A 12,840-nucleotide genomic window follows, 5' to 3' on the forward strand; every position below is an offset into this window, starting at 1 on the left:
CTTGATCCCATAACGCCGGGATCACACCCTGAGCCGAAGGCAGATGCTTAATCGCTGTGCCACCCAGGTGCCCCTGTCTATTTGTCTTTTAACCTTACTGTAGCTTCAATGAACATTTCAAAAATTGAAGCTCTCAGTTTTTTTTTTCTTTAAGAGAAAAGTTTTGTATCTATTAGGTTGTTTGCATTTCCATGTAAGCTTTAGAATCAGCTTATTGATATCTAGATAAAGCNNGATCACGCCCTGAGCCGAAGGCAGATGCTTAACCGCTGTGCCACCCAGGTGCCCCTGTCTATTTGTCTTTTAACCTTACTGTAGCTTCATGGAACATTTCAAAAATTGAAGCTCTCAGTTTTTTTTTTTTCTTTAAGAGAAAAGTTTTGTATCTATTAGGTTGTTTGCATTTCCATGTAAGCTTTAGAATCAGCTTATTGATATCTAGATAAAGCTTTATAAAATTAAAATTGAGATTGTGATGAATCTATTCATCAATTATCTTAACAATATTGAATCTTCAAGTGATGAACATAGAATGTATCTCCATTGTCAAGGTCTTTAATTTCTGTTAGAAATATTTTATAGTTTTTTATGCATATGTCTTACATATCTCCTGTTAAGTTTATTCACAAGTTTTCAAAACGTATTGTATGATTTTAAGGTAAACAGAATTTAAAAAAAAATATTTTACAGTTTTTTTGGCTTCTAGTAAATAAAAGCACATCTAATTCCTCTACAGTAACCTTCCATTCTGCGATCTTGCTAAATGCACTTATTAATGCAAGTAGGTACCTTTTTATTGGCGTCTTAGAATTTTCTATGGACATGTTCATGTTGTCTTGAAATGAAGATAGTTTCACATCTTTCTAATCATCATGCTTTTCACTTATTTTTTCTTATCTAGTGTGCTAACTAGGATTTTTTGTGTAATGTTTCAGAGAAGTGGAAAGATTAGTCATTCTTGCTTTTTCCTGATTTTGGGGTGAGAGCATTCTCTTTCATTATTTACGTACAGTATCTCAGTTAATTGTCCTAAGTAATTTATGTGGTAGGCACCTTTATTATAATTCCCCATTTTAAGCTCAAAGTGATAAACTGCTATGCTTAATGTCACACAGCTTGTAATCACAAAAATAAAGACTATCCCAGTCAATTTGACCACAGGCTTTTACTCTTTTTTTTTTAGGTTTTTATTTAAATTCCTGTTAGTTAACATACAGTGTAATATTAATCTCAGATGCACAATATAGTGATTCAACACTTCCATACACCATCCGGTGCTCATCACAAGTGCCTCCTTCATCCCCATCACCTGTTTCACCCATCCCCCCACCCCTTTCTCTGTGGTGACCATCAGTTTGTTCTCCATAGTCTGGTTCTTGGTTTGCCTCCCTCTCTTTTTTCCCCTGTGCTTGTTTGTTTTGTTTCTTAAATTCCACCGATAAGTGCGATCATAGGGTATTTGTCTTTGACTGCTTGCTTCACTTAGCGTAATGCTCTCTAACTCCACCCACATCATTGCAAATGGCAAGATTTCATTCTTCTTCACGGCNCAATTCCACCGATAAGTGAGATCATAGGGTATTTGTCTTTGACTGTTGGTTCACTTAGCGTAATGCTCTCTAACTCCACCCACATCATTGCAAATGGCAAGATTTCATTCTTCTTCACGGCTGAGTAATATTCGCTGTAGCTATCTACCACCTCTTCCGTATCCATTCATCAGTGCGTGGACACTTAGGCTGCTTGAGGCTTTTGCTCTTTATGGTTGCTCTTCATTGCCTCAGCAGTGGGATCAGATTCTGAAGCAACAGTTCAGGCTTCCACACAGGCTGCTTGTACCTCCAGCCACATCCTCCCTCAGCTCTGAGGCCTGGATCTCATGAGCCTCACAGCCTTTGGGCATCTCCACCTCTGAACTAGAATGGTTCTGTTCTGACCCTTTGGTGTAGTGAGGTTGTGAACGTCCACATATGGTGGAAATAATCTCTGTCAGCTTAGACTCCTATAACAAAACAGCACAGACTGCATGGCTTCTCCAAAGCAGAAATTTATTTCTCACAGTTCTGGAGGCAGAAAGCACAAGATCAGTGTGCCTGTATGGTCAGGTTGTACTGAGGGCCCTCTCCTGGGGAGCTGACAGCGGACTTCTTGTGTTCTTACATGGCAGAGAGCAGAGCAAAGCAAAATCTTCTGAGACTGATCAAGCCACTAATCCCATTCACCGTGTCTACCCTCCTGAACTCCCCTAATGCTAATTACCTTCCCCAAATCCCACCTCCTAAAACCATCACACTAGGGGGTAGGGTTTCAACATAGGAATTTTGGGGTGTCACAAACATTCAGTCCATGGCAGGGATGGAATGGCTAAACGGGGGAATGAAGAAGTATGGAGTAAAAAAGTAGAGGCAATACCAGGAAGAATATGGAGCAGGAAAGTGACATTTTTCTTCCCCAACTCTGTTAGCAGCTCAGCTCCTCTGCCCCTCGCTCATAGAGCAGGCCTGTGTTTATCTCATCGGTCTATCAAAACCCTTTTAAATTACTTATTCCTTGTCTCTTTTTTCTTTCTTTTTCCCCCCTCATCTCCTTTCTTATCATTATACAAACCAATTAAGCTGTTGGTTGTGAAACAATGAGATTATACCAGTGAACACACTTGTCAACCAAAAGCTGCTGGATCAATACAAAGTAGCATCGCTATTGTTACTATTATAGTAACAAAGGAAAACCCAGAGAATGGCTATAAACTGTTGGAGGTTAACCAAACTCATTGAGGTAATCAGTTTGCTACATATATATATTTTGTGAACACCAAATCATTATGTTGTACACCTGAAATGTATATAAGGTTCTATGTCAATTGTATGTGATTAAAACTAGAAAAAAAATAAACTAAACATTTTTCTCCTATGAAAACAAAACCCAAGAACCAAAAGTCAAAAAAGACACTGAATCAGTGTGCTATCTGCAAGAGTCAGAAAGAACCAAAGTAGAAAGTCCTAGCAACCCACGAAAAAGACCTTTCACATTTTTACCTGATTTCCAACTTTTGCCAACTAAGGCTTGAGGCATTCTGTCTCAGACAGTTTAAAAGTGGACACCAGTATCTGGAGAAAATGTAGGCTTTGTAAATGTGACAGCAACTGGCAAACCTGGGCTAAACCATACCACCTGTTCACGAGTCATTAGAGTTTTCTGTCCTGACATTGCCTCTAGGAAAATTTCTAGCTCTATTGTCACTCATCTTATGTAAAGAGATCGCAACTATATCTATCAGTGAGAGTTGCCAAAGCTGGGAAGAAATACTCTAGGAAAAAAATCCATCTATCAACCCAGACGGTATGAGAAGGATCTTAATCAAAATACAGCATCCAGAAACATCTGGTCTTATAAGCTTTATTTATCATTGCCTAGACCTCAGCCACAGCTCTGTGATTTGTAGGTGGCCTGGCATTTCTTGCAGTGTTCCAGATGTTTTGTTTTATCTTCTTTTGAAATGAATGACAGCCACAGGAAATTTGTTTCACATTATAATTTTTAATCACGAAGGGGTGCACAATAGTCTTGGCTTTCATTTCCTCTCAAAATCTTCTCAGATATCATCTTTGTATTGATTTTTAAAGTTTATTTAAAGAATGTCTCACTTTCACAACCCACAGTTATTTATTACAGGGAAAAAATGTGTACATTTTTTGTTTTTATTTTCTCCAGACTGATCATAGTTCCTATCATATTAGGATATGTCCTAATAAATGTCCTCAATAAATGCGTGAATTAAAGGAATAAATGAATGATCGTAGTAATTAAAATTTTTTTCTCTTATGAGCATGATGACATTGCAAGAGGATACATCCTCCCACCCCACACACATATAGTAACTGGTTTTGTGAAAAGACGGAAAAAGATAAATTATTTCAAGAGAAATATTTTATATTTATCATAAATCAATCCCACATCAAATGACCATGTAGATTCCTGATAAACTAGTAATCAATATGTTATTATAGGATTGTCTATACTAGCATTCTATAAAATAATCACCTTAGCTGTGGAATTTATACATGTTTCCATGGTTTTCTAGTTAAATGTGTTGATACGGTGCCTGAGGCCCACTGAGACCTTCCGTAGACTCGGGAATATGCTTGCTTTATGGTATAGCACTGTTTATTCATAACTGTCAAACCACCAGCAAGTTCTCAGCCCACATTCAAGACAGGCACCAAGCTGCACTTTTGTTAATATGAGCTCTTGAGGGAAACAGAAACGAAACTGTTTTTTATACAATTTTAAACTCATAAGAGAAAACACAGGAATCTTTTCAAAAACAATAAAATCCTTTCTCCTCAAGAGGTTTTTCTTTCTTGGTGTTGTTTAAGCAAGGACTGTTTTGGAAATGCTGACATGATCTTAGCAAAGGCATCCAGAGGGAAACATATAATATGTTTATTTATCTTAGAAACCACAGGAACATTGCAAGAGGCCAGAATTGGCCCTGTAAAATGTGTTGCTAACATGTACAGAGCGATTGCTTAGTTTGGATAAAGTCGAGTCATTTCTGCACTGATGAAGGACAATCTATATTCTGGCACCTCCCGAATTCATGTCTACAGCCCGTCCTCTCCCCTGAGCTCCAGACTCCTAAACCCAAAGCCGCCTTGATACCCCATGTAGAAACTGAATAGGAATCTCAAAACGAACAGATCCAAAAACAACTGATTCCCTCCCCTCCACCTCAACGTCCTCACAGTCTTTCCCATCTTAGGCAATCGTGACTTCATCCTCTCAGGGGCTCAGGCCAAAAGTGTTGGAATCATTTCTGTCTCTATTCTTTCTCTCTCCCCATTTGGTTTCTCAGCCCTCCTTGTCCTCTGTGTCTGTAAGACCCTTCGTTGGTGGGACCCTTCTCAGCGACTTCTGGGCTACTCTCCAGGTCACAGGCTGTTACTAACCAGCATCACCTCGCACCTGATTATTGCAACAGCACCCTAAATTCCTTCCCGTGTCCCTTCTCATACCTCTGTGGTTGGTGCAGTCGGAGCACAGCCCTTCAGAGACAGTGGAATCAAGTCATCGTTCTGCCGAGAACCTTTCAGTAGCTTCCTGTCTTGCTCAGATGAATGGTGGTCTAAAACTGCCTACAAGCCCTAGAGGGTGTGGGCTCCTGTTCCCTCTCTCACTTTGCTTCTCCTTTCTCCCTTTCCTCTGGTCACATTGGACTTCCCTGCTGTTACTAGAACCTGCTATGCAACCTTCCAATTTAAAGCTCTTTTTTTTTCTTTTGGCTTTCTTCCTTCTGCCATCCACATCTCTGCTCACCTGTCACTGCATCTGAAGGCCTTTCTCTGACCATCTTACATAAAATAGCGCGTCCTGCCCGCACGTGCCTCATTCGTCCTGCCCCGCACCACGCGACGGCCGCTACCGGGTGGTGAGACCTCCTTCCTTGCTCCTCCTCGGCCACCAGGACTGTGTCAGGCACACAGTGGGGCTCTGAGACACATGTTGAATAGACAAAGTCATCCTTGCCAGAAAACATAACAGGCCTGGGCAGGAGGGTTGGATTATTTTGATATTTTAGGGATACTTTAAAGCTGATTTGTGTTCCTATGCTTGTTCATGGGGACGTGCAAGCAGTCACTTAGCCCTCACTGTCCGTATTGAAATCAATGGCCTGGGGAGAAAGTGTCCAGATCCCCGAGGGCTGGCACATTGCTGCGAGTCATGCAGTCAGGAGGGGTCTTACCCAGGCCTTCTCCAGTTACCTCACGCTGAGGGGAACGCAGGGACTGTCTCTTACTTCAAAATTATTTAAATTCATGAGAAAGGTGTTTTACACTCCATGATGTTTTTGTGTGTATTTGATTCCATTAAGTGTAGTGTTTTTCCTCTCTCGATTCTTCTTCGTTTTCCACTGTTCTGCTCTGTCGTGTGAAATTGGCAATCTGTCACAGACCTGTGACTCCAAGTAACCGTGACAGATGGTGTGCTGGGAGATATAAGCGGATCCGCTGAAGAAATTCTGTAGCAATCAGTGTGGGAAAACAAAATGAGCAGCAAAGTGAAGAATGGAACGGCGGTGATGTGGACTCAGCGGCCCATAATCCACAGCTCTGCCGTGGGAGAACAGAGTCTGATGGGCGATGCAGTCTGGTCAAGAGCTGTGTGTGTTTTCCAGACAGTTTTCCAGAAGGCCTGGCAGGAATTCTGGATGAATGGGAAACTGGTGTACATAACATTTCTAGTTTACTTGAGGGACTAGGTGTTCCTTTGTTTGTATGGATGATAAAGCAATGGGATCCTGCATCATCTGAACCTGTGATAGAACTGCAGAAAGGAAGGATTTCCTAGAACAGTGTTATGGGGTGGGAGGAAGAGAAAAAAGAAAAGAGGGATACTGATGATGATTTAGTAAAATGAGTGAACCAGAAGGAAAGCAGAGATCCATTTTATGCCTGATTTATGTGATGAGAATGATACAGTAGTTTTCATTGCCAGATCAAGGTCATTGAGGAAGAATGCATTAAAAAGAACATAAATACTGCATGCTGGAAAACCTGGGTGGCTTGAATATAGTGAGATGACTTAACACTAGTATGAGTGCATGAAGGGTGCTTACCCAACCTCAAAGGGTCAGAGGCAAATTTACACTTTCCAACCTCTTATGGAATCCATATACAATCAAACACAATTGATAACAAAAATAAGAACAAAAAATAAGTATTTTATAAAGATAAAAAGAAAGTGAGTGTTAATGGTTGAAATGTGCCCCTTCCCCCCCTCCCAGATATGTTCAAGGTCTAATCTCTAGTACTTGTGAGTGTGAGTGACCTTATTTGGAAATAGGGTCTTTGAAGATGCAATCAAGTTAAGATGAGGTCACACTGAACTGGGGTGGGGCCTAATCCAATAGGACTGGTGTCCTTACAAGAAGAGAAGAGACACAGACACACAGGAGAAGAAGGCCTTGTGGAGATGATGGCAGAGATTTGAGTTTTGCTGCCACAAAGGAACATCTGGAGCCACTCCAAAGCTGGGAGAAGCAAGGAAAGGTCTCCCCTAGAGGCCTCCCAGGGAGCATGACCCAGCCAACACCTTGAATTTGAACTTCTAGATTCCTGAATTATGAGAGGGTAAATTTCTGACATTTCAAGCCACTCCGTTTGAGGTCGTGTGGTAGGGCAGCCCTAGGAAACTAACTCAGCGGGGGTTTCTCACCAGAGCCAGCCTGGCGTGGGGGAGGGGGGGGGACAAGAGTCAGCCATGGCCCCATATGAGATGAGAGAACTCTCCTGTTTTGTTCCTCAAAGTATGGACCAAGAAGCAGCAGCCTTCCTGGGAGTTTGTTGGAAATGCATAATTCAGCCTGCATCTTAGACCTGAGAATGAATTGCTCTTAAGATGATTGCAGCCCAAACCATGTGACCTGGCAGCCAACGTATGTGAGCCCTTTCCACGTGCGGGCCTCTGGTCTAAGAGTTACACGCTACGTTAACCCACTTCGTTTACACAGCAACTGGTAAGGTAGGGACTAATAGTATTCCCATTTCAGAGGTAAGGAAATAAGCCACCGAAAGGTTAAGTAACGTTGCTAAGTTATGCAAATAGCAACTGTTAAAGTCAAGGAAATGAGCCATATCTATCTTTATTTCAAAGGAAACATGTAGAAGAAAGAAGTTGCGTTGCTACTTAAGAGGGGGCTGCCGAAGGGTCTGGCCTCGTTCCGAGTCCTGACAAAGTCAGCAGCAGCTATATACTGCTGCAAAGGTGTGTTGGAAGATCCGTTTTGCATATCAAAGTCCAAATGGTCTTCTCTGTTCCTTACCTTGACCCATTCCTCACCCGGTTGTAAGTTAAGCAGCAGGGTAACCACCAGCTTTTCTCCTTCAACAAGAAGGCTACCACATGCGGGAGGAAGGACTAGAGAAGAGAGGGTAGCATTCAAGGTCGAGCTCTGAAGAAAATATGTAGTGACGCCATGGACCTTGTACACCAAGGGAAACTACCTTTTCCCTGTAGTAATGAGAGTGGGATCCCTTGGGAGATGCAAGAGAGAAGAAAAATACAGCCGTTTCCTCCCTCCTATTGACCATTCTGGGAGATCAATGTTTTGCGGGCCAGCAAGACTGTGGAAAAAGGGCAAAGAGAGGCTTCCTCTGATATCCTCTCTAGCCCTGTGTGTATCATAGGTACATGTAGACTCCTGCATCTGTTTCAGAAGAAGGTAAGGAAGTCTAGGAAGCCCTTCTTTTATGTCAGCCTATGAGAGAAGATGTGCCCAGGCATACCCCTGGGTCTTTGAAGTTACTCTCTTACCTTTAGCCCCTTCTTCCAAACGCTCCTGTTCAACTCTTACACATTCATCAAAACCTACCCCCAAAATTACTTCCTCAGTGAAGTCTTTCAAGTTCCTCTGTGCTCATTTCGCTACCCTTGGCAGAGCTGATCACCCCTCCTATGAGCCACTCCTGTAACTTGCATATAGGAGCATACTTTGGAGATACTGTGGGCTCAGTTCCAGACAACTGCAATCCAGCGAATATCCTGATAAAGTGAGTCAAATGAATTTTTTAGTTCTCTAGTGCATAGAAACGTTATATGTACACTATACTGTTGTCTATTAAGTGTTCAGTAGCATTGTCTAAAAAATGTATGTATCTTAATTAAAAATGCTTCATTGCTAAAAAAGGGTAACTATCATCTGAGCTTCCAGTGGGTCATAATCGCTGATAACAGATCACCGTAACAAATACAATAATAATGAAAAAAGCTTGAAATAGTGCAAGAATTACCAAAATGTGACAGAGACACAAAGCGGGGGAACTTTGTTGGAACAATGGTTTTGATACACTGGCTCAATGCAGGGTTGCCTCAAACCTTCCATTTTTAAAAAACACAACATCTGCAAAGTGCAAGAAAGCAAAGCACAGTAAAATAAGGTATGCCTGTATTTCCAATGATAAATTTATCTCTCTGTATTTCATTATTCGGTTAATGATTGTGTCTCTGTTAAACTATGATCACCTTAAAGTCAAGAATGGCATCTTATTCATGCTTATATCCTTAGTTAGACGCAGGCCTAGTAAATATTTTTGCATGAATAGAAATAACACTCCACACCATAAAAATCATAGTTAAACTCACTGGGAGGGGTGCCTGGGTGGCTCAGTCAGTTAAGGGTCTCCCTTCAGCCCAGGGTCCCAGGATCGAGTCCAGAGTTGGGCTCCCTGGTCAGTGGGGAGCCTGCTTGTTCCTCTCCCTCTGCCCCTCCCCCCTGCTCATGCTCTCTCTCTCTCTCTCTCTCTCTCTCTGTGTCAAATAAAAAAAATCTTTAAAAAAAATAAACTCATTGGGAGTATTTAGAACATCACATCCAATATGATGTCACTCAGTGAAGTATGGCTATTAACTTTAAATTCATTAAAATTAAATAAAATTTAAAATCTGGTTCTTCAGTTCCATCACAGTTCCAGTGCTCCTGCCTGGATATGCTGATGGGTACCATATTAGGCAGTGCTGATATGGGACATTTTAAAGTTGAACAGTGTTGTAGCTTCATCTTTTTTTTATGAACAAATTTATTTTTTTTGAAGGGTAACAAATCACAATGGTGGGATGACCCATTATTTTACAGCCCTGCACCATATGGCAAAGAAGATGAAAGACCCTATGGATGATCAGTGAGTCCTAATTGTTGGACACAAATACGTTCTTTCCTAAGGTATTAGAAAGGAACATATCGAACGGATGGAAAGTTCGCCTTTCTTATTTACAAGCTGTGGTCCATGGGAAAACTACTTGACTTCTCTGAGGTTTCATTTGCTCATCTGTTAAAAAGATACTGAATAACCATACATAGTCCACAGGGCTATTGTAAGTATTGAATGAGACCCTGTAAGACATAGTATTGAATAAATGACAGTAATTATGTTTATGGCGCCTGCATCTCAGGACGCGGACGTATTACCACAATGCAGAGGAACTGCGAAGAAGCATGAACAGATTCCCTTCTCAGTGTTTCAGACTACCACCTTTGGCCTTGACATGCTTTGCTTTGTATAGTTGTAAACTATGGCGAAAGCAAAGGCTGACCCTAACTCGATCAGCACACATCAGAGTCATAATTCTGACTCTGCATGTACTATGTCTGAATTTCATCATCTGTGAAATAGGAACAGTACATTCTCATGGGATTTTTGTGATAAAGAGCCTAGCACAGAAGCTTTGTATGCACTGAATAATCTCCAGAAATAAATACCTGCGGCTGTTGTTATCTTTCTACCAAGACTTGTCTCATATTTCCAATATATTCAGTGCTAGTTTATTGAATGAATGAATGAATGAAGTATGCTGAATCAATAAATAGCCTCTCCAACTCATTTATTGCCTGATGTCAGGCTGTGAATAAATACCACGAATATGATCACTTCATGGAAGTCTAGCACAGATTAAATAACTCACACAGAGCACTGGGTATTTCAGGCGGTCACTGTGATAAAGGAGAATATGACTTTGACTACAAGAGCTTAGAGCTCTCTGCTCTGATTCTTACGATTATCCACATATTATTTTTATTTTCTGCCAAATTTGTGTATAGTACATAATTGACTGCCCATTAATATTGGCAGTGTAAGTTTTCTGTTTACTCTTTGATTTTTAACACTAACCATTTCTTTAAATAAGTAAACTCTGCTTCAGTCAAACCATTATAAAAGTAACTAATTTTTTCTAATGGAAAACCGGATTCAGTTAATCATTTGACCCAAGTCTCATCAGATATTGTTTTATTTGTTAGCACCTCTGTTCAATGCAGAAAAGTCCAAAATAATTGGGTTTCAGAAAAGGTGTCTGGGATGATGTAGGGTATGAACGTCATGTTTATCTGTGGCTGGTGAAATTTGTTTAATAATCCTACAGATATAATTATAGTGCCTGGGCTCATTAGTTATTCTCCAAGTGCCCTGACCAGATCCATTTTTCTTCTGTCTCTGTCCTGCCCCAAGAAGAATCTTCCTCTCTCTAGCTTTCTTAATGTATGTCTTCCCTTTATCTTTCATTGGTGGGAGGATCTGACGTAGAAGGAGAGAAGGGGACATATCTTGCTTCACTACCTAACCCCTGGCAGATGTAGCCTCCTTCCAGGAACATAGCCCCCAGGCATAGAAATCCTCCAAAGCTGTCCTCTCACTTGGATCCAGAAACTCAATTCTTCCCCTGACCACATAGCCATCTGGGTGACAATGGCTTTCCACCATTGTCATCTCTCGGTGCCTCACCATCCCTTGTTTGCTGCATACACTCTGTAATAGTCCCTTCATTAAATTATCTTCATTTGAATTCTCAGAGGTAAATTCTCTTTTCTGCCAGATCCTGACTTGCACGAAGATTAAAAGAGAAAGTTTGGTTGCCATGTATTTACCAGGTATTTGACTACAGGAAAGTTACTTAATTTCTCCTAACTTCAGTCTACTTGTCTACAAAATGGGAATAACAATACCCTTTACTCATTTACTCTATAGGGCTATGAAGTCACTATGTAATAACTAGAGAGAATTTCATGACTTCTGGAAGTTTTATGTTGATATGCTTTTGTGATCTGAGTGGTAAATAATGAGGGAGATTCCTATTTCAACCATAAGGAAGGCCAGCTTGAAAATGCAATGAAGGAAGGGAAAGTTGAAAGAACTGCAGAGAAACTCGGCTGGAACTCTGATGAAACTGCACCCAAAGGTTCATCTAATAGCAGAACTGTTTGGGTTTTCCTTTATGGTTTAAACCAGTTTGGATTTGGGGGCGCCTGGGTGGCTCAGGCGGTTGAGAAGCTGACTCTTGATTTTCAGCTCAGGTCATGATCTCAGGCTCTTGAGATGGAGCCCCAAGTTGGGCTCCGCACTCTGCGAGGAGTCTGCTTGCCCCTTCCCCTCCCTCTATAACCCTCCCCTCCCATGTGCGCACTTGTGTGGGCACGTGCTCTCTCTCTCTCAAATAAATAAATAAAATCTTAAAAAAAAAAGTTTGGATTTGGTTATCCGTATTTTCAAACATAAAACATCCAACGTTGTAGACAAAAAAACTATCCTCACATGTTTGTTTATTAGATGTTAATAGCATAAATGTAGTTTTTGGTATATCTCTCCTTTTTGTAAATCAGCCCATTCCCTAGGCTTGCTGAATGGTCTGCTTTGCTAGGTCTTTATAAATTCTGAAGAAAAAAATTCTAAATTTGAAAGTTTAACTAAATGCAAGGAATATTTCTAATACATCTAGTAATTATAGAAATATTCAGGTGAGCAGCCTGATTATACACATGATGTTTTAAAACTGATTTAGTATCTTAGTAACGGAAAATACCAGCTTTCTAGACCAATCATAAAAAAAGTCAGCTTTGCGCTTAATGAGCTTAGCACTGATTATAGATAATGTAAGTTATAATACACAAATGTCAAAAAACAAGAGTAAAACAAATATCTGAGAACTTGAAAAGATGTGCTATTATTGTCTAGAACACAATGTCTGCTCTCTTCAGAAAGTGGGGTTTGGAGAAGATTTACAATTACACTTTTATACAATGGTAATTTTGAATGTATTTGTAAATTTATTTTTTTTCAAAATGATGACATTAGCAAAAATTTTACATAGCCTGTATTGAATTTACATATTCAAATAAGGCCTTACCAATAATAATGGGGATTAACACAGAGCTAGACAGAATTTGAAGACTGACTTTAGTGTCAAAGGATCTAACACCCTATGTGCTACAGAAGATGGATACTTTTTTTTGTTTGATTCCTTCTAAAAATTAAACAAGAAAAACTTTACTAAATTTTTGACATATATATATAT

At 40.4% G+C, this 12,840-nt stretch overlaps 1 protein-coding gene across 1 annotated transcript in view; it reads right to left on the reverse strand.

Annotated features, from left to right (window-relative positions):
• Nucleotides 1-12,840, reverse strand: part of DCN (decorin) — a 70,109-nt gene that overhangs the window by 21,137 nt on the left and 36,132 nt on the right. The gene's annotated exons all lie outside the window — the stretch shown is intronic.

The sequence above is a fragment of the Ailuropoda melanoleuca genome, chromosome 15 (assembly GCF_002007445.2).
Source record: "Ailuropoda melanoleuca isolate Jingjing chromosome 15, ASM200744v2, whole genome shotgun sequence".
NCBI classification, from domain to species: domain Eukaryota; kingdom Metazoa; phylum Chordata; class Mammalia; order Carnivora; family Ursidae; genus Ailuropoda; species Ailuropoda melanoleuca.